Here is a 19346-nt window from a genome sequence, read left to right as displayed (position 1 = left end):
ATTCCTGTGCGGCCCCCTGCAGCCACCCCCCGGTACCCGCACAGCCACAGGCAGCGCTGGGCACCCCAAATAGATTAGATTAATGGAGATATCCCATCTCCTAGAACTGGAAGGGACCTTGACAGGTCATCGAGTCCAGCCCCCTGCCTTCACTAGCAGGACCAAGTACTTATTTTGCCCCAGATCCCCAAGTGGCCCCCTCAAGGACTGAACTCACAACCCTGGGTTTAGCAGGCCAATGCTCAAACCACTGAGCTATCCCTCCCCCCCAAAGCTGTAACCGCCCCAGGGAGCTCAGGCTGCAGCATCCCCTATGAGCCAGCTTCTGTGCAGGGCCTGTCCCTGAGCCTTGCAAAGCCAATGGCCCCACTACCAAGCACAGGGAGCCCTGGTACCAGGGCACCCTCAGCTTCCTACCCTGACCCAGTGACATCCCCCTCCTTGGCCCAGGGGCTCCCTTAATCCCCCTCCCCAGCTCCCCGGCCCAGGGCTGTTCCCAGTCTCTTCCTCAGCCCAGGGCTAGAAAGAGTTAAACATCCTGCAAAATAAATAACCCACAGAAGGGGGGCGGGGGGAGCTAATGTTTGTGTTTTTGTGTATTTACATATGTATGTGTAGGGTCGACAATGTAATCAACAGTCACTGTATTTTCCACTCCATTCATCTGATGAAGTGGGTTTTAGTCCACGAAAGCTTATGCCCAAATTTGTTAGTCTCTAAGGTGCCACAAGGACTCCTCATTGTTTTTCCTGTCTACGCTGTATTCTGATCATTCAGAAGATCCTAGAATGTAAATGAATTGTAAACTCAGCTATCTCGGTGTCACCGAATCCCCGGGCGATGCTCTGGAACTGCTCCCCACAAAGCCAGTCAGGACTTTGGGGAGCCTTCTCTCCCTCGGAGCAGACCATCTTCAGGGCAAGAAGCTCACACGGCTTCACCTCCTGGGTCTCTCCTGGGAGCATTCAGCATATGCCCCTCCGTGCGCTTCCCACAGCGAGTCCGCCCCGGCGGGGTCCTGGGGAAGCCAAAAGGTTCTGCACCCCCCACTTCGCAGTCAGACGTGCCTCTCAGCCAGCCAGTAAAACAAAGGTTTATTAGATGACAGGAACACGGTCTAAAACAGAGCTTGTAGGTCCAGCGAACGGGACCCCTCCACCGAGTCCATTCCGGGGCCCAGCGAGGCAGACCCCTGTCTGCCCTCCCTTCCAGTCCCCAGCTAGCTCCAAACTCCTGTTCAGCCCCTCCTTCTCTGGTCTTTGTCTCTTTCCCAGGCCAGAAGGTCACCTGATCCCTTTGTCTCCAACACCTTCAGTTGGCACCTTTGCAGAGGAGGGGCCCAGGCCATCAGTTGCTAGGAGACAGAGTGTCGGGCATTTATGTACACTGGCCCTTTGCTCTGCAGCAACCATACACCCTTATCCCACCGCCTAAATACTTAAGAACTGCATAGGGGAAACTGAGGAAAACATTAAGAACAGTCCCACTTCACACTCGATATTCATCTCTCTTTGAAATGTACTGTCAATGGTGGAGGAAAAAGCAAATGGCCTTATGTTAATTCGTATAACTAAGTACGGACCTCCTTCAAAGTCATCCTAATTCCCTTTTGTTCCCCAGGAAATCCCAACTTGTCAAAGAGGACATGAAATTGTATAAAAGATCGTTGGGTCCTGATTCTGTCATCTCAGATCTGCTTAGACTTCATCAGGGGAAGTTTGCGTCGCAAGACTGAGGTCCCAGTTCTGCTGGGACGCCCTGTCTATGAGATTTGGACATTGGACTATGACCTATGATCTGAACTCTAAAGGAAATCTTTGCAACTACAAAGCTCACCATCTCTGCTGTGAATCTGAACCTCAACGAATTGAACTCATGTCTGTATGTATATTGAACTTTTAACCAGACTCTTTTGTTTTTTAATAAATTTTAGTTTAGTTAATAAGAATTGGCTGTAGCGTGTATTTGGGTAAGATTTGAAACATTCATTAACCTGGGAGGTAATGTGTCCGATCCTTTGGGATTGGTAGAACCTTTTCTTGTATATGATGAAATAAGATTTACAGAAATGTCCATCATATGTGATGTGGGTACCTGGATGGAGGCCTGAGGCTGGATCACTTTAAGTAGGGTTACCATACGTCCGGCTTTTCCTGGACATGTCCGGCTTTTTGGGCCTCAAATCCCCGTCCGGGGGGAAATCCCCAAAAGCCGGACATGTCCGGGAAAATAGGGAGGGAGGGACCGGCGGTGCTCGGCCGGGGACTGGAGCCGCTGAGGCCGGCGGTGCGGAGCCGGGGGCTGGCGGTGCGGAGCCAGGGGCAGGGGCTGGGTGGTGCTTGGCCCGGGGGCTGGAGCCGGCGGTGCGGGGCCGGGGTTAGGGGCCGGCGGTGCTTGGCGGGGGCCGGCGCCCCAGGGCCCGAGCCAAGCCGGGCGGGAGACTACTGGGCCGGCTGGCCGCCAAAGGGAGCCACTCGGCCGGGGGGGGAGGCGGACTGGGCCGTGCCCCCCCGCACCAGCTTGCCTGCTGCTTCAGGTTTCCCGCGAATCAAATGTTCGTGGGAAGCAGGGGAGGGGGAGGGGGGGCGAACCGTCCTGGGGAGGGGGCAGAGTTGGGGGGGGGCCGGGAAGGGGCGGGGCTGGGGCAGGGAAGGGGTGGAGTTGGGGCGGGGCCGGGGCCGGGGCCCGTGGAGTGTCCTCTATTTGGACACTTAAAATATGGTAACCCTACTTTAAGGGAACTGTGCTGTTTAGACTTCTGAGTAACAGGGCCGGCTCCAGGGTTTTGGCCGCCCCAAGCAGACAAAAAAAAAAAGAAAGAAAGAAAAAAAAGCCGCGATCGCGATCTGCGGCGGCAATTCTGCGGGAGTTCCTTTGCTCTGAGTGGGAGTGAGGGACCGTCCGCCAAATAGCTGGACGTGCCGCCCCTCTCTGGAGCAGCCGCCCCAAGCACCTGCTTGCCAAGCTGGTGCCTGGAGCCGGCCCTCCTGAGTAACCAGTAAGGTAATAAAGAAGCTGTTTTGTGCTGGCTGGGTAAATCTAAATATTGGACTATCCACCAGCTTTCTGGGGTTTGGCTGCCCCATTCTGTGCAGTTCACCCTAATTGAGTGACCACAGCTGGCTCCCCACTAGGACCCCGGACACAGTGGCGTAGTTGTGCTTGGATACACATTACCACATTAATTGGGTTTTTGGATCAGAACCACACACTTGTCAAAATTTAATTTTTATATTGGAGAGTTTAAGGGTTAAAAATCAGTTACAGTGAGTGACCCATAATTAAGATCCTGACAGAAAAAGCCGGGAAGAACTGTGCTTACAGAGGGGGTTGTGTTTTAAGCAAAAGGCCCCAGAGCAGCAACTGAAAAATCTATGAATTGCCAGTGATAAGGAAGCAGAGCCAGCGAATGCTTGTGGTGAGAAACCAGCACCTAGAACTTGAACAAAAGCAAAAGATAGCTGATATGGAAGGAGAAGCTGCTGAAAGAGAACGCCTGTGTTTTGAACATGAACAAAAAATGGCATATATCACTGGTCTACAATTTTTGAGAAGTCATCTGCTTCAGAGATAAAATGTGCTATTTATTATGTATTGTGATGTGCTGAATTCAAATATGACAATTAAAACAACTGATTGGCTACTGTTTCTAAGATATTTAAGTTTTTACATTTTATGTCTATGTATATTGTGTAGATAGTAGAGTTTTAATCATAAATTGTAAACCTAGGTCTTTTCATGTGTTTACGGTTGCTTTATATGATAATATTTCACCAGTCCTGTTTATGTAACACTTTAAAAATCAGCAAAAGGGTTATATAAATAAAATTTAGTATGAAACAAAAGACAAAAAACTATTATGTACATAGTTTAGTCCTATTCAGTGTCTACTCGGCGCTTCTTGGCTTGTCTCTTGTATTCATTAAATGGAGCATCTCTTGTCACTGTCCAGCAATAGTCTGCAAGCATTGATGGACTCCATTTGCCCTGATAGCGTTTCTCCATTGTTGCAATGTCCTGGTGAAATAGCTCGCCGTGCTCGTCGCTCATTGCTCCGCAGTTCGGTGGAAAAAAATCTAGATGAGAGTGCAAAAAATGTATCTTTAGTGACATATTGCAGCCAAGGCTTTTGTATGCCTTGAGGAGGTTTTCCACCAACAACCTGTAGTTGTCTGCTTTGTTGTTTCCGAGAAAATTTATTGCCACTAACTGGAAGGCTTTCCATGCCGTCTTTTCCTTGCCACGCAGTGCATGGTCAAATGCATCATCTCGAAGAAGTTCACGAATCTGAGGACCAACAAAGACACCTTCCTTTATCTTAGCTTCACTTAACCTTGGAAATTTTCCATGGATGTACTTGAAAGCTGCTTGTGTTTTGTCAATGGCCTTGACAAAGTTCTTTATCAGACCCAGCTTGATGTGTAAGGGTGGTAACAAAATCTTCCTTGATTCAACAAGTGGTGGATGCTGAAGACTTTTCCTCCCAGGCTCCAATGACTGTCGGAGTGGCCAATCTTTCTTGATGTAGTGGGAATCTCTTGCACGACTATCCCATTCGCAGAGAAAACAGCAGTACTTTGTGTATCCAGTCTGCAGACCAAGCAAGAGAGCAACAACCTTCAAATCGCCACAAAGCTGCGATGTTGGTCATAGTTTATGCACCTCAAAAGTTGTTTCATGTTGTCATAGGTTTCCTTCATATGGACTACATGACCAACTGGAATTGATGGCAAAACATTGCCATTATGCAGTAAAACAGCTTTAAGACTCGTCTTCGATGAATCAATGAACAGTCTCCACTCATCTGGATCGTGAACGATGTTGAGGGCTGCCATCACACTATCGATGTTGTTGCAGGCTACAAGATCACCTTCCATGAAGAAGAATGGGACAAGATCCTTTTGACGGTCACGGAACATGGAAACCCTAACATCACCTGCCAGGAGATTCCACTGCTGTAGTCTGGAGCCCAACAGCTCTGCCTTACTCTTGGGTAGTTCCAAATCCCTGACAAGGTCATTCAGTTCACCTTGTGTTATGAGGTGTGGTTCAGAGGAGGAGGATGGGAGAAAATGTGGGTCCTGTGACATTGATGGTTCAGGACCAGAAGTTTCATCCTCTTCCTCTTCCTCGTCTGACTCAAGTGAGAATGATTCTGGTGCATCAGGAACCGGCAGTCCTTCTCCGTGGGGTACTGGGCGTATAGCTGATGGAATGTTTGGATAATGCACAGTCCACTTTTTCTTCTTTGACACACCTTTCCCAACTGAAGGCACCATGCAGAAGTAACAATTGCTGGTATGATCTGTTGGCTCTCTCCAAATCATTGGCACTGCAAAAGGCATAGATTTCCTTTTCCTGTTCAACCACTGGCGAAGATTTGTTGCACAAGTGTTGCAGCATATGTGTGGGGCCCACCTCTTGTCCTGATCTCCAATTTTGCAGCCAAAATAAAGGTGATAGGCTTTCTTAACCATAGTGGTTATACTGCGCTTTTGTGATGCAAAAGTCACTTCACCACAAACATAGCAGAAGTTATCTGCACTGTTCACACAAGTATGAGGCATCTCTGCTCACTTTGGCTAAACAGAAATGTGTCCCTTTGCAAAATCAAACACTGACAAATAAGAGAGCACGACACTGTATGATTTCTAGAGGTGATATATGGCAATTTGTTCAGCAGAGTGATGTAAGCTTCATTATGATTGCATCATCCATGACTTCTAGGAATAACGTGATGCAATTCATATCATGTATGACGCAATACCAGCTTCAGATTGCATCATTCATTATTTTGCCTAAAAAGCAAGTACTGTCCAAACCCAGTCATAGATTTATTCATAGATCCAGTCAAAGATGTATTTTAGTCATTTCTGGTTTAAATTGAGATCCCTTCCCTTTATAACTTACTTATCCTCCGCCATTCCCAAGTCAAGGGTCGTATATACTGACCCAATAGCATATCTTGAAAACTAGAGCCAATCAACAATTTTAAGCATCATTTTCGTTCTCAGTGACCCAGAATTAGTAAAGTTTTACTACATTTATTTCAGAAGCATTTTGGCTGTAGAGCAGTGTATTCGATTGCAGGAACTAGAAATTAAGGTAGAAGTACCTTTTCCCTCCGCAAAAGAATAAATGGACACAAATTGGACATCAGGAACGGTAACATACATAAGCCAGTAAATGAACACTTCAATCTCCCTGGTCATTCTATTACAGATTTAAAAGTCACTATCATTGAACAAAAAAACTTCAGAAACAGACTTCAAAGAGAAACAGCAGAACTAAAATTCATTTGCAAATTCAACACCATTAATCTGGGCTTGAATAGGGACTGGGAGTGGCTGGCTCATTACAGAAGCAGCTTTGCCTCTCCTGGAATTGACACCTCCTCATCTATTATTGGGAGTGGACTACATCCACCCTGATTGAATTGGCCCTGTCAACACTGGTTCTCCACTTGTGAGGTAACTCCCTTCTCTCCATGTGTCAGTATATAATGCCTGCATCTGTAACTTTCACTCTATGCATCCGAAGAAGTGAGGTTTTTACCCACGAAAGCTTATGCCCAAATAAATCTGTTAGTCTTTAAGGTGCCACCAGACTCCTTGTTGTTAAGGTAGAAGTAGACAGACTTAAGCTCCTACTCAGGAGAATAAAGGAACAACAGGAACTGTATCATCCTGGAAAGCCAGCTCCTCTCAACAACAGAGATGGGGATAGAATCTATCCAGTTTGTAACAATGTTGCTGTGTTGTTTGACTCTAAGCAGTTGTCTATGTGTAACCAAATTTACCCCAACATTGCCACCTTTTATGTAAATTCTTTTACTGTGAGCTCAGGTGATGGTAACCCCATAACTTGTGCAGAGAATGTAAATGTCAATGGTAAAAGCTGTTTAGGGCAAATTACAGTGTGACGTTCCCCTCTGGGTGGTATCCAGACCAGTGATCTTCTAGGTCACTCCAATCCTTGACTCCAGGAGCCAGCCTTATCCGGCTCTGCTGTGACAACCCCCACTCCGGGGCTGTTCACGCACAGCCTCTGGCATGTAAACTGCTCCTTGGATTATGCAACTGAATGACACTAGCCTCTGGTCCCAGACACAACCCTAGGAACCTCCGTCTTGCAGTGTCCGGTTATGCCCGCTGGACACTGCAAGCTTATATGAGTTCGTTAATTTAACAAAGAAACTGATATGCACCAGGCTTCAAACCAAGCGCACTGCTTCAGCTGGAATAAACCAACAAATTTATTCACTACAAAGATAGATTTTAAGTGATAGGCAAAAAGTCAGAGTGGTTACCAAAAGAAATAAAGTATAAGCATGCAGTCTAAACTCTCAACCCTATTAGACTGGGCAGCAACTAGATGAAGAAGTTTTTCTCACCCTACTGGATATTGCAGTCCTTCATATACAGGTTTGTTCCTTAAACCTGGGCCAATCTCCTCTGTTGGAGTCTTGTCTTCTTCTCAGTGTCTTAGTTGCTTGCAGCGAAGGTGGGGGCAGGAGAAGGGCCCAGTATGTGTCCACTCTGCCTGTTTTATACCCTCAGTCCATGTGCTCGGGGAGCACAAGTCCAGGCATGTCTGGGGGGCATTGCTGAGTCTCTCCCAGCAAGGTTAAGCGATTCCCCTGGTGTGTTCTCATGCAGGTGAATCATTGAATTGTAGCTCCCTTGCTAGACAATGACTGTTGATGGGTTGTTTGACACCCCGCCTGGGTGTTAGTTACTTTCCTTGCTGTTGCCTCTGGGGAACTAATATCTGGCTGATTCCCCAACTTACAGCTGTGTAACCACCATACAACACAATGATCATAACTTTATATGCATTAATGATACACATATATGGATAGAGAAATGACTTTCAGCAGATCATAACCTTTCGCCTGATACCTTACAAGGCATGCTTTATATGTGAGATCACGATTATATGAAAATGAGGAATAAGGGGGTTACAGGACGCTCCCCCAAGGTATAGAATATCACATACAGCTTCTAACATCACTCTTGTTAAAGCAGATCTTGTCAAAGAGTAATATTATTTACCAAATAAGAGTGTGAATATTGTAATCTTCTATGAGTTTACTCTGTGTGTGCCTTTAGCCAGAATCCATCTTGAATGGAATGGTGTTAAACATGCAGTGTTATAGTTGGTGTAAGAAAGTTATTGCCTAAGGATCTTTTGATTGGGGATGATATTAAAGCTTTGTTCAGTCAAGTTGATGATATAAACCAGTCACAGGAAAGAAATAATCCTGAACCCGTGTCTACTAGGGGCAAGGATTTGCCTATGGAGGGTTTCTCCAAATGTTTGTCTGAGGAAGATGGCCGTTTGTCTGTGCAAAGAAGCAGTGCATATGTGGAAGAAATTTCCAAGTGTCGCTCTGGTTTCTCAGAAGTGAATCTGGCATTAAATAAGGCTCAGGAAGATGTTTCTCTAGAGCAAATTAAAATTGGTGATCAGGTTAAAGCCCTAACTGAGGAAGGAAGGGGTACATTGTTCGGGAGTGATACATTGTTGGCTAGAAAAGCTTGGGGAAGTCAGCCTGGCCCAGGTAAAAGTGATGTGTTTAAAGGAGCGCAGTGTAATAAGACACTATTTGTGGGAAAACAGCAGTTTATCTGTTAAGGGAGGGAAAGGCAAAGAGAGTTTAGATGAGCAGAGGCAGACTTCTGAGCCGATGGCTTTGTCTAATCAGCAGTTTGGGAGGCCAGGTTAGTGGAACATGAGTATCCCTACACCTTACCTGTTACCAGTGTGGAGAATTGTGACAGTGAAGGAAATGTGCCTGTGTCTGTTGGGGGTAATGACTTGCCTATGAAGGGAGCTACCCCAATCTCCAAGCAATTGTCCGTGAACAGCCATGTGTGCTGGTACAAAGGAAAGGATATCCCAAGCTGTGTGTCTGTTAAAGGGGAATGTTTCTCCAGCTCTTTTCTGTCTGTACAGCAGACAGAGGAAGCCTGTCAGCCTATGATGGTTGAAAATGTATCAATTGACCCACAGTTGATTCTGGATACAACTAAAACCCAGGAAGGAAGTGGTCCTAAATTTGTGTCTGCTAGGGATGATGCAACATGCTAGGTTGCATCCAGTTAATGTCATAAATAGCTTCCAGAAACCAAGTGATTCTGCTTCTATTTTGCCTGTTGCTAGTGTGTTGCTGGGTAAAGATATGACAACCTTGTCTGATCAGGGTGATATCATAGCCAGGGCACAAGGAAAGCATGAAGGTGATTTGACTATGTTACCCACTGACAGGGTGGAAACTTGTAACAAGGAAGAGAATGCTTCTAATCTTTTGATTTTGAAGTCTAGCAGTTTACCTGAAAGGGAGTTTTGTGAAAATCCTCCTGATGGGACAGAGGTGATTCTGGATTTAAGGGAAACTCAGAAAGAGACTGTTGTTGCTCAGGAAAATGTTCCTTTAGAGCAAGACATATGTGAAAAGGATAAGGGCAGAATTTCTATGAAAAATGGGTTGTTGCTTAGAAAGATTCCTGAAGAGAAAAATCTTCAGGCTAGTTTTTGCAAGCAGTTTACTGCAACTGATGGGTGTGGACGTGATTTGATTGAGTTAACTCAGGGTGAATCACTGTATAGAGAAAGCAACAGTTTGTTTGGGAGACTTGTTTCAGTTCCTAACTGCCAGAGTCTTTCTGAGGTGTATAGATCCACTGACTTCACTTTGGAAAGGCCCTTTGTGGGTAGCTTTGAGAAGGTTTTAGATGGAATGAAAATTGTCAGGGAATTTGAACGGCCCTATGACCAAGTGGCTGTGCTTGACCAGCTGGTTGGGAAGACAATGTTGTTTGGACAGGAATGTCTCCATATTGATTCTTTGAGTAAGCAGTGTGTGACTCAGGTACTGAGGAAAGATTGGGTTACTGGCTTTTCAGAGCAGAACAGCCTCATGACTGAACTCACAAGGATGCAGGGGAGAGCAGGAAAACTCTCACCCTTAGACACTTTGAATTTGTTTGGTATCTCTTTAAAACAGAGTCCAGTCTCTAAGTTGCTGCTGGTGCTAAATTCACAAGCAAGCATGCAGGAGAGCATCTGTGTAGATCAGGGGTGACCAACCTGTGGCTCTGGAGCCACATGCAGCTCTTCAGAAGTTGATATGCGGCTCCTTGTATAGACACCAACATAGGCACTGACTCAGTGGGTGTTCCAGCCCCTACGGGGAAAAATTAGCAGGTGCTCTGCACCCACCGGCAGCCAAGCTCCCTCCTTCTCACCTCCTCCCCCCAGTGTGCCGTGTCCCCGCTCCTCCCCCTCCCAGTGCTTCCCACTCCCCCGCCACCTAACAGCTGGTTTGGCGGTGCTTAAGACTTTCTGGGAGAGAGGGGGAGAAATGGGGATGCAGCGCGCTCAGGGGAGGAGGAGGAGAAGGGGCAGGGGTAGGGACTTGGGGGAAGGGGTTGAATGGGGGTGGGGCAAGGGCGGTGCAGGTGCAGGAAGAGGCAGGATGGAGGGGAGTCAAGGGCGGGGAGTTGAGCACCCTCCAGGCAGAGGGGAAGTCGGCGCCTATGGGCACCGACTCCAGGGCTGGAGCTACAGGCCGCCAGCTTTCCAATGTGCCAGGGGGTGATCACTACTCAACCCCTGGCTCTGCCACAGGCCCTGCCCCCACTCCACCCCTTCCCACCCCCTCCCCTGAGCCTGCCGTGCCCTCGCTCCTCCCCCTCAGAGCCTCCTGCACACCATGAAACAGCTGATCCGGAGGTGCGAGGAAGAAGAGGGAGGCCCTGATCAGCGGGGCTGCCGGTGGATGAGAGGCGCTGGGAGCAGGGGGGAGCTGATAGGGGGCTGCTGACGTATTACTGTGGCTCTTTGGCAATGTACATTGGTAAATTCTGGGTCCTTCTCAAGCTCAGGTTGGCCTGGTGTAGATGTTCATAGCACAGCGGGTCTGCAGTGGCTGAACACACCTAGCCAGAAAAGGAATTCCTGTGAGCAGGAAGTTTCAGTTTTCAACCTTCTAGGAAAAAGACAGGGGGAGAAAGACTTGCCTGTAGCTGTTAGCAAAAAGGACACACCCAGCCAGCCAATGGATTCTGTTAAGCAAAAAAGCTCAGATTTTGACCCTCCAGAACAGGAAGAAAGGGAAAAAGTTTATCATGATAATGAAAGCCACAAGTTAACCCTAAAACGCCAAAACCACAATGGTATTGAGCCAAAGGTGTGGCATGACACAAATGATTGTAAATGTACACCTGCAATACATTTGATGTTAATGCTAATGTTAACTTTTGTGACTGTGGTGCTGATACCAAGAACTGTAAAAATGTACAATGTGCAGGGTCTCTTGAAAAAACCCTTAAACGTGTTAAGAGGGGTGTGTACTAGAAACCCTTATGATTATGCTGTTTAAATCAACAAGAACACACTTTGTATGAAAAAGCCTAATAATGTTAAGGTTTCACAGCTAATGCATAGACACATTTCTAAAACTTTCCACAGCAGAAAAACCACTACAAGCTTGAACTGCTGTGCACAAAGGGAAACTGAGGTTCAACACCTCACAGCCTTCATGGCTGAATGCCAGAGTAGTGCTCTCTAAAGAACATTAATGGCTATGTTAAGTTAACACATAGACCAAACCCTGGAATCACTAAAGTGTTTCACAAAGTATGGACTAAGATTTTGGCTGGGGCCAAAGCAGGCATCAATAAATTGGCCTTACAAAGAATTCAGTGTAAACACAGCTCATATCAATGTTGGAAGATCCTTAAAGGTGTATCCAGGAGCTCTAATTTCGCCTTTCCACACCAGTCTCACGTTGGGGGTGTGATGCATGGCTAGAAAGGGTTAAATAACCCTCAAAAGATGTGGGAAAATAATGTTTGTGTTTTTGTATATTTACATATGTATGAGTAGGGTCAGGACAATGTAATCAACAGTCCCTATCTATGCTGTATTCTGATAATTCAGAGGTCAAGAAAAGATCCTAGCATTTAAATGAATTGTAAACTCGGGATATCTCGGTATTCATCTCTCTTTGAAATGTACTGTCAATGGTGGAGGAAAAAGCAAATGGCCCTATGTTAATCTTATAGCTAAGTACCAGTGATGGACGTCCTTCAAAGTCATCCTAATTCTCTTTTGTTCCCCAGGAAATCCCAACTTGTCAAAGAGGACATGAAATTGTATAAAAGATCGTTGGGTCCTGATTCCGTCATCTCAGATCTGCTTAGGCTTCATCAGGGGAAGTTTGAGTCGCAAGACTGAGGTCCCAGTTCTGCTGGGACGCCCTGACTATGAGATTTGGACATTGGACTATGACCTATGATCTGAACTCTAAAGGAAATCTTTGCAACTACAAAGCTCACCATCTCTGCTGTGAATCTGAACCTCAACAAATTGATCTCATGTCTGTGTGTATATTGAACTTTTAACCAGACTCTCTCTCTTTTGTTTTTTAATAAATTTTAGTTTAGTTAATAAGAATTGGCTGTAGTGTGTATTTGGGTAAGATCTGAAACATTCATTAACCTGGGAGGTAATGTGTCCAATCCTTTGGGATTGGTAGAACCTTTTCTTGTATATGATGAAATAAGATTTACAGAAATGTTCATCATATTTGATGAGGGTACCTGGATGGAGGCCTGAGGCTGGATCACTTTAAAGGAACTGTGTTGTTTGGACTTCGGAGTAACCAGTAAGGTAATAAAGAAGCTGTTTTGTGCTGGCTGGGTAAATTTAAATACTGGAATATCCACCAGCTTTCTGGGGTTTGGCTGCCCCATTCTGTGCAGTTCACCCTAATTGAGTGACCACAGCTGGCTCCCTACTAAGATCCTGGTCACAGCTCAGGACACCTTCAACTTCCTCTCTGGCCCAGGGTGCCCTCAGCCTCCTCCCCATCCCAGGGCTGTTCCCAGTCCCCTCCTCAGCCCACAACTTCCCTGAGCCCCCATCCCTGCCCGGGGCTGAGCCCAGCTGGGGACGAGGGTCGGTGTGCTGGATGTGGACGGGGAAACGATGGGCTGTAACCCCATACCAGTGCTGGGGTGCCCACCCTGTTGGACTGGGTCCCCCAGAGTCCCTCCTCTGCACATCCAGCCATCACCTGCCACATGGGTGCTGTGCTAGCTGAGCGGTCCCACCACGGCTACAAAGGCACTGGAGCCTAGCGGGGGATGGGTGGGATGGGTGGCTGGGGGTCTCCGGACGAGGTGAGTTTGGGGATGGAAGGAATGTACAGGGAGGGGGTGTCTTTTCCCAACCACTGGGCTGTTTGATGAAGCAGGACCCCCAGGATCTCACCTTGAGCCGCAGGCCCCCGAGCAGCCCAGCAGGTCTCACTCAGCAGCCAAGGTCTGTCCTGGCCTGGAGCCCCCCAGCCCAAGTGTTGTGAGGGCTGGGGAGACATGGAACTTCCTTGGGTCGCTCCAGGTCGGGCTTCCTGGGACCCTCAGTATAAATAGGATCCGGCTCGGCTCTGGGAGGACGTCCCCAGCCCTGACCGGTGGCTGCTGGGTGCTAGGAAACAAGCCACTCTGCACCCTAATTGCAGCTCTGCAGGAGGCTGTGGGCTCCCCACAAGCCACAGAGCAGCCGGCAGTGTCTCTGCCAGCGCTGGGGATAACAGCCATGCACCCAGCGCTGATCACGAGCTGGGCACCAGCGCTGAGCAACGCTGAGACGCCGGGGTCATTAACTGCCCGCAGTCACCTGGTTCCTGGGGGCAGCTGTGCCCAGACATTGCCCTGCAGGGAGTGGGGGCAGGCAGAGGCCATGGAGTGCAGGCCTCCGAAGAGCATTGGGCAGAGAAACCCTGGGGAGTCCCTTCATGGCAGGGTATTCCCTCTGCATTGGTAACCAGCCACCTCTCCAGCCCAGTGCCAGGGACGCTGTGCTGTGCTGCTGGTATGAGCTGCCACCTGAGGTCCTGGCCTTGGCATTATTCAAATATCCTGGTGCTTTTGGAGAATGTTGGGTGCTAGCACCAGGGGCATGACCTCAGGCCAGCTTGGGTCATCACATTCCATCTCCAGATCTCCCCTGGGGTACAGGGCTCCTTCACTTCCTGTCCTAAACTGTGCTGTTGCTGTGTGCTGTCAAACAGCTGCTGTGTCCCACCCCAGAGGTGGAAGCATTTCAGTGAGGGGTGGGAGGAGGTAGGAGATTCCTTGGTAAACACAGCCTGTCTGTTTTTTTGGGAGCCTTGGTGGGAGGGGGGCAACGGGCTGTAGAAAACAAAGAGAGGATTATCACAGTGAGACCGGTCCCCTGACCTAGAAACGGGGAAATGGTTTGAGCACATGACTGGAAGCCAGACTGATCCCGGCTCTGCCACCAGCTTGCGGGGTGACCTTGGGCAAGTCATGGCCCTGCTCGGGGCCTCAGTTTCCCCATCTGTAAAATGGGGATAATGATAGTGACCAATTCAGAAGGGGTTGTGAGGAGGCATCTGTCTGTCCCCATGAACACACATCATCTCTCTCTCTATCTATCCCCATACACACCCAGCAATCTATCTACCCATCCTGTGTCCCTCACCCTGGTGTCTGCCCCTGTGCTCTCTGTGCAGTGGTTGGAGGCTGCCCAGAATTGCCCCTTCAGCAGTGCTGCGGCATGTATGTCTGGGCTCCTTAGTGGGGGGGAGTGGATGACGGGGGAAGAGAAGTGCCAGCAAGTGAGATAAATCTTGCCTCTCCCGGCCCCACAAGGCGCTGAGTAAGACTCCCTCCCTGGGGCCGGTCAGGCTGCTCCTGTCCTGCGCTCTGGATGTTCCACTGACTAAGGAGGGAAAGGGAATCACACATTCCTGGACTTGTATGGTAAAAGGCAGTGGGTATGGGGGGGCATATGGAGGGATCTGACTTCTGGGGACTCTGAGCAATCAACAGCAAAGCCAAGTGGCCAGAGACCCTTCCCCTGCTCCCAGCACAGGGGTTCTGGTGCCTGGGTACTTTGGGGACAGCAGGGTTTGCCACGTACGTATGTGCCAGGGGAGTCCGATCTGACCCCTCTCCCCAGGGTCACAGATACCAATGGGGCACACCTGGCAGGTGGGTACTGGCCAGCTGTGCCCTAGATGGAGACGCTAATTCCTGCGACCAGATGGAAACAACTTTCAGTCACTCTCAGCTTGGGCTATGTGTGAACCAGTGCCCCAGAGGGGAAGGTCCTGTGTCCCATTCCCCACCCCCCAGGGACAGCAAGTCCCCCCACCCTGGGGCCAGATTGGACGGAGGGAAAAGGCCCTGCCCCTGCCCTATTCCCTGCCCCTCTCAGCCAGCAGCGTAACTGAGGTGACGGTTACCCATAGTTAGGAAGGTCTCTTCTGAGCTGTTTGCTAATGGAGTGGGGGGCACAGTCACCCCCAGGCCTAGCCCAGCCCTCTCTGCCCACTGAGACAGGTGGGGCATATGTGTTTAGCATCTCAGGGACAATCTGTGCAAACACCAAAGCCAAAGCCTGCAGGCCCAGACCCTGTGTGCCTCCATGTGGGAGAGCTACAAACAGACTCTAGGGCACGGGGAGCAGCTGGAGACAGGGTCCCCATGAGGCTCTGTCAGACCAGAAGGGGCTCAACAGATTCTAACTCCCTCCAGACTGAACCCCAAGGCAGAGCATCCCCAGGGCAAACCTTGGCCTCCCTCAGAAGTAGGGCTGCAAGCTATGGGGTCCTGGACCCCCCTGCCTGGTACTTCCTGTTGCACAGCCATGGGGCTCTGCCCTTCAACAATAAATCTCACAGCACTTTAGCCAGGAGGTCACTATGGTCACCACTGCTTTATAGATGGGGAAACTGAGGCATAGGGCAAAGAAGTGACTTGTCCAGGATTATCCAGCAAGCTAATAGCAGAACTAGGATTTGAACCCACATCCCTAGGTTAGCTTCCGCTCCACTAGGCCACAGACTCACCACTGCCCCTCACCAGCTGCTGCAGATCGGCAGTGTAAGAACCCCACAGCACCAGGTGTGCAGCGATCTGCTCCCCACGGAGGGCTCCTCCTGACCCCTCACATTAGTAACCAGCTGCAGCAGCATGGCTACTTACCCCTCTCAAAGGCTCCAGTGATGGGTATGCTCCAGACCTAGCCACTGAGGCCCCTGGAATCTTGCTGAGCTCTTGGCTAGTGGCTCAGCTAATGAACAGCAATGCCCCAGAGCAGCCCAGGGGGCAGGCAGGTGGATTTGATCTGTTAATGATCGGCTAATTAGCAGCTGAATTCTCAGCCACCTAACCAGGCCCCGGGGAGGCGCCCCTGAGAGAAACTGACTTGACTTTGCCCTGAGGAGCAGGGCGGGGATGGGGTCAGCAAGTGTGGGAAGGCCTGAGGCACAGGGCAAAGATGCGGCACTCCGGGAATGGACGAGTCGGCAGTCAGGGCCCCCAAGGCAGTGCCAGCCAGCAGGAAAAGCCAGTGATTGTACAGACGGCAAAGAAAAGCAAGAGCAGAATCTGTTCCAGGCCCGTGAGCCGGCAGCCGAGCACCAGCACGGTGCAGCCTTGGAGCTCCTGGCCGGGGCTTGATGTGACAAAGCAGCATTTTGCCCCAGGCTGGGGACCTGCAGCCCCAAAGGGCCTTTCCGGAAGAGGGGCAAAGCGCAGGGGCGTGACAGAGATGCTAGCGACTGATCAGGCTCCCGGCCTTGAGATGTGTCTCCAAACGCCTGGAGTCTTCTCTGCGCCTCTGGTCCCGGTGCCTGGGCTGCCCCCTGGGGCAATGGTGCCTCCCAGAGCCAGGGGGAGGAGGAGCTGGAAGTGGAAGAGCCTGGCCAGAACAGCAAACCTGGCATTTCCAGACCGCCAGCAAGGGCCTGGCATCAGCTGCTGGCTCGTATGTCCCTGTGCTCCCCTTCATGGGTGAGCCAAGAAGCCTCATACGCCAGGATGGGAGCCCGGACACCTGGGGTCTGTTCCCATTCTGCCACCAATTCCCTATGTCCCCTGGGGTGAGTCCTTTCACCTCCTGGGCCCCAGCCCCCCTCTGTGCAATGGGGAATGGGGATGAGATCTTCCTGGGATGGGTCATTTTTGCAAGAGGTTCCCTGGGGTGGGCCCATGCCCGGTACACACGGCCGGCTTTAGGAAGTGCGGGGCCCGATTCCAACAGTTTCGACGGGGCCCCGACAGGGATGACTTAAAAAAAAAAAAAACACGTAAAAAAACCACGTGGGGCTTGTACTCACCGGGCCACACTCCTAGTCTTTGGTGGCGGATCCTTCACTCGCTCCAGGTCTTCGGTGGCACTGAAGGATCCGCCGCCAAAGTGCCGCTAAAGACCCGGAGTGAGTGAAGGACCCGCCGCCAAAGTGCTGCCAAAGACCCAGAGCTCTGCCGGGTGAGTAAAAATTAAAAAGCGCCTTTAGCCAGGGAAGGGATTCTCTGCCACTTGTCCCCCACTCTGGGCAGCCCTGCACTGGGCGTGGGGCCCTCTTAGGCGCGGGGCCCAATTCGGGGGAATTGGTGGAATTGGCCTAAAGCCGGCCCTGCCGGTACACGGGTGTGCTCAGTGTGTGCACGCTCCTACATGTGCAACCCTCTGCCCCGCAGAGCGGCATGAGCCCCTGACAGGAGCAGACAGCCTGGCTTCTGGGGGCTCTTCACCCCTGTGGAGCATGGGGCTCGGCCCCCCGGCCCTCAGGGCATTCCCAGTGCTGTGGGCCGCCACATACAGACAGATCTCCCTCGCCACCCCCACCCCGCGCACACTGAGGGACATCCTGCCGTCTGGGCGGCGTGTGGCTGCCGGAGGGCATGTCGCCTCCAGTCGTAGCTGCTGGCGACATGAGGTCCTTATCTGGGGGCCACGCTGCCCCCTGCCAGCTTCCCGCCATGGCTATATAGGGCCTGCGCCAGGAGCAGTGAGTCAGCCGCTGTGATTGGCAGGGCCGGGGCCTGGATCCCACCACCGGGCTCTGCTCCGGCTGCAATGACTCAAAGGAAACTCTTTGTAAACACAGGCCGGGGATATGGCCATAATTAGCCGGGCCTGCAGGAGCTCCTGGTGGCGGGGGTTCTCCTATGCTTGTTTCCTTTGGCTGCAGCTTCACCTCCCGCCCCGCCGGCCCACGTCATACTGAGCAGCGGGACCAGGTCAGCTCCAGTCCCAGCTCTGAAGTTCCTGTGAAGAGCTGTTATAGGAGAGCTGAGCATAGCAGCAGACACCAATCCCCCCCTCCCACCGCTCCCCTGCCCCCACATGGCCTGCAGGACTGCTCCCTGGCATCCCACTGTGCCCAGCATAGTGTGACCCCCGGGCCCTGGGGACGGGACCTGGCCCCTGGGGGTCGCCCCCAGCACTGAGCCCTGCATCCAACTGACATGTCCTAATGGGCATGACCGGCCGGGGGCATGGATCCCTCTGGGCACCGAGAGCAGCGCCTGACTGGTCAGAGAGCTCAGTGCAGCAGGCCCTGGCTCGGACACAGCCCAGCCCCCTCACAGCCCCAGCCAGCAGGGTGGGCAACGCTGGGGAAGGGCCTTGCCCAAGGGATAATGACAGAGCTGGCTCCCAGTGGGCCTTGCCCACCGGGCGATATGGCCAATGGCCTGGCTTCCCGAGATTGCTCTAAGCGCCCCACTCCACCCACCCCACATGTTGGGTAACCATCGGGGCCACTCCTAGGACAGCAGGATGTCCCCAGCTCCAAGCACCCCATGCCCTCCCGGCACGCTCATCCAGCCCCCCTGCACCACATGGCCCTCCAGCACCCTCATCGAACCCCCCTGCACCCCATGGCCCCCCAGCACCCTCATCCAACCCCCTGCACCCATGGCCCCCCAGCACCCTCATTCAACCCCCTGCACCCCATGGCCCCCCAGCACCCTCATCCAACACGTTGCACCCTAAGGCCCCCCAGCACCCTCATCCAACACCTTGTACCCTAAGGCCCCCCGGCACCCTCATTCAACCCCCCTGCACTCCATGGCCCCCCAGCACGCTCATCCAACCCCCCTGCACCCCATGGCCCCCCAGCACCCTCATCCAACACCTTGCACCCTAAGGCCTCCCGGCACCCTCATCCAACCCCCCTGCACCCCATGCCCCCCCGGCACCCTCATCCAACACCTTGCACCCTAAGGCTTCCTGGCACCCTCATCCAACCCCCCTGCACCCCATGGCACCCCGGCACCCTCATTCAACCCCCTGCACCCCATGGCCCCCCGGCACCCTAATCCAACACCTTGCACCCTAAGCCCCCCCGGCACCCTCATCCAACCCCCCTGCACTCCATGGCCCCCCAGCACCCTCATCCAACCCCCTGCACCCCATGGCCCCCAGCACCCTCATCCAACCCCCTGCACCCATGGTCCCCCGGCACCCTCATCCAACCCCCCTGCACCCATGGCCCCCCGGCACCCTCATTCAAC

This window comes from Trachemys scripta, chromosome 16 (assembly GCF_013100865.1).
Source record: "Trachemys scripta elegans isolate TJP31775 chromosome 16, CAS_Tse_1.0, whole genome shotgun sequence".
Lineage (NCBI taxonomy): Eukaryota > Metazoa > Chordata > Testudines > Emydidae > Trachemys > Trachemys scripta.
This window is presented reverse-complemented; position numbering follows the sequence as displayed.